Raw genomic sequence first — 3,558 nt, forward strand, 5'->3', positions numbered from 1 at the left:
AAATAAATGACCCTTTTTTTATAGTGGTTTGTGAATGTATTTGAACAAATGTTTTTAAGCCTTTGATATTTGACAAACTTTCCAAAACTTAAATTCTAAATCCAGTCTTTTGACCTTTAACTAGCTTTTTATATATTAGGGCCACTGAAAGTCTAAGACAGACATTAGATTTATCTGGTGTGTCAAAACCATACAGGAAACATTGTCAAATATGCAATGGCATTTAACTTTCTTTGAGCTACACTTGTATAAGTATGTTATTAATATATGTTCCAGTATTGTAAAATATGGACATGTCTTGCTGTCTGTTATCAGTAATAATTATGATTATTATGTAAATTGTTGTATGCCACAAAGATAACCAATTTGGTTTGTCAATTGTCTTTAACCACGGCTAGTCCAAGTTTTATCATCTCTAGACAATTAATATTTTACTTGATTCATCTCAGAAAGTGGTTCTTTCTGGCTAAGTTCAAAGTTGGCTTCTTCAAGTAAAGTCATGGAAAGGACTGACAAATCCACTTGAATACTGGTTTCTGGTAACTTTGGAGATTATGTACCATTGGACTGAAACAAAACAAATTTCCAGGACTTTAATTAGAAAACTGATATGACCATGAGTATAGTTAACTCAACCTCATGAGACCAAACTAAATTTTCACAAAAAGACTCTTCATTTAAATCATTACTAATTCTTTTGTTTTGTTTTCCAGAGTCCTGACAAATTTTAAGTAAATAGCAAGTTTACCTGATACATCTGGGACGTAGAACCATGAAATCTGCCAAAGCCCTGTTCAAATATCCTCCCTCTAGGCCCAGGGACTATCGCAGAAGAGGGGGCATGTGAAATTGTAAGGGCCAGTTCACTGAGGGATGGAATTAGTTTAGACCCTCCAGATCAAGGAGGGGCACACAGAAGCCTAAAGGAATACTAACTGAAATACTCTTTTCAGGCCACACTCTGCAAATATCCATTCCAATCATAAATTTTTTTTCCTGCTTCCTATAGACTTAGAACTTACTGAGTATAACTGTTCTCAGTTATGGATTTACACAAAAGGAGATATGATAAGTAATTTATCAGCCACCTTAGTATATATTACTAAAGAGATTAAAATATTGTGACACAATAAAAGTCTCTAAATTCCCTTAGCTTAAATGTTAATGATGCTTATGTCTGCGACATGTCTACCACTAAACCCAAGAATATAGTAGCTCAACACTTATAGACAAATTAGTTTTATAGCCTTGCCTTTGACATTTTGGGTTTTACTCTTATGTCACCTACAAGGTTTTAAAGTGTTGATGAGTGCCTGTCCACCTCCAGTCCTGTTTGGCCTAAAATATTTAATTGGCTGTAAGCCCCGTTTCAGCTCTTCAGTCCTCTTGGCCACAAGGGACCCACCGAGGGACTGGATGGACCCAGGGCAGGTAGCCACACCACCCTGGCAATGGATGGGACAAAATAAGAGTTTGGACATAGATGCTGCCTCTGACAGATCTTTGCCAAAGGGGGGAAATTGTGAACTAAAATAAAATCTTAAGGCTCACCCCCTACTGGCTGACTGAACAGACCCCTCTTGGCCAAGGGGATATATCCAAAAACTAAATTGCCTGCAATGAGGAGGGAGGTCAGACATGCCTCATCATGCCCCCCTCCTTTCTTGGGGACATCCTTTGTAACCCATTAACAGGTCTAATGGTATGTAAGACAAATCTGCAGGTCCTCAGTTTACACAACAAACATATGTCTGGTGGCTTATCTCTGATTAACAGCTCCTTATGTTAAAACATTCCAAGCCTTTAGACAAAGCTTCATGTCTTTAACCAACTACAAGTCAAAGAATGTTTAAACCTACCTATAACCTGTAAGCCCCCCGCTTCGAGATAACCCACCTTTTTGTGCCAAACCAATGTACCTCCCATGTACTGATTTATGACTTGACCTGTAACCCTGCCTCCCTGAAATGTATAAAACCAAACTATAACCCAGCCACACCGAGTCCACTTGCTCAAGGCTTCTTGGGCCTGGCTCCGGGTCATGGTCCTCAAATTTGGCTCAGAGTAAATGTCTTTAAAATTATTTTACAGAGTTTGGCTTTTTTCCATTGACATTCCTATAACTGTATGTTGCCTTGGCATCCATTTTGAATGTAAGTTGGCCTCTCTCATACCAGAAACAGGGCTTAGTCACCCTTGATGTGGTTTCCAGTTCTCTGCCTCCTCCCTGTTCCCCAACGTGGTTGATCCAGATATCTGCCTTATACAACCCCCTGCTGGTGACCACCTCCCTAGGGGACAGCTAGATACAACCTACTTGACTCATCCCTCTGATCCCCACACCCCACATGAGCTGCAGAGATATGCCACAGTGACCACCTCTCAGTCACAATATGATTCCATGGAACTTGTGCCTGCTTGCTCTGAACTCACCAATTAGAACTCCTGGAGGGGAAACCCACCTAGGTAATGCCCTGGGACCTAATAAAGCCTTTGCCCCACAGGTCCCTTGCTCTCTCATCCTTGCTCCCCACATGCTGGTTGAGCGTGTGTGTCCTGGATGGCTCTCCGATTCCCACTGGCCCTGAGAGGTGTGCTGCCCTCTTCTCTCTGGAACCTGTAAGTAATGCACTGCTTCTGTTATGTCATGTGTTTTGTTGTGTTGCCTTCTCTGCATCTCACCTGACCAACATGTCAGAACCTAACTTCTTCCCCAGTCAAGGCTCTCCTAGAGAGTGGCTATCTTGACAGGAATAAACCGGACATAGATCAGATAAGAGCCACACAGACGTCTGCCAGTATAAACAAGTTTCCTGTGAGAGGGACACCTGGTCACAAGTCAGACACCTAGGCATTATGCCATCTACCAAGATAAAGAAGTATCCTGTGAAAGGCAATTGTAAACATCCATGAAATTCCCTAGAACCCCATCAGGGTAGGGTTAGAGGTTCTAACCACACCTGTGAGAGAGACCTCAAGACCAAATTAGAAAAAAAACACAACACCCTGTGGTATAATAAAAAATAAATATTTGATCTTTGTCCCCAGTTCCTAGCACAAAGTTCCCAAAACCCTTGGAATTTACTGCCTTTTGTATGCTAATGAGATAACTCAGATAGCTTCGGGATGGGGCTGGTCACCAGAAAAACCAAGCACATGATTAGATGAGAGGGTTGGAACTTTCAGCCCCACCCCCAGACCTCTGGGGAAGGGAAAGGGGCTGGAGATTGAGTTAACCACCAATGGCCAATGATTTACTCAATCGTACCTATGTAATGGAACCTCCACAAAAACCTCTAAATGACAGGGTTGGGGAGCTTCTGGGTTGGTAAACATACTGAGGTGCTGGGAGGGTGGCGTATCCAGAGAGGACACGGAAGGAAGCTCTGCACCCTCCTATACCTTGCACTATATAGCGCTTCCATTTAACTGTTCCTGAGTTGTATCCTTCTTAATAAGCTAGTAATCATAAGTAAAGTGCTTTCCGGAGTTCTATGAGTTGTTCTAGCAAATTCTTGAACCTAAGGAAAAGTTCGTGGCAATCCCCAAATTTGTAGT

This window comes from Propithecus coquereli, unplaced genomic scaffold, assembly GCF_000956105.1.
Source record: "Propithecus coquereli isolate 6110/MARCELLA unplaced genomic scaffold, Pcoq_1.0 Scaffold388, whole genome shotgun sequence".
NCBI lineage: Eukaryota > Metazoa > Chordata > Mammalia > Primates > Indriidae > Propithecus > Propithecus coquereli.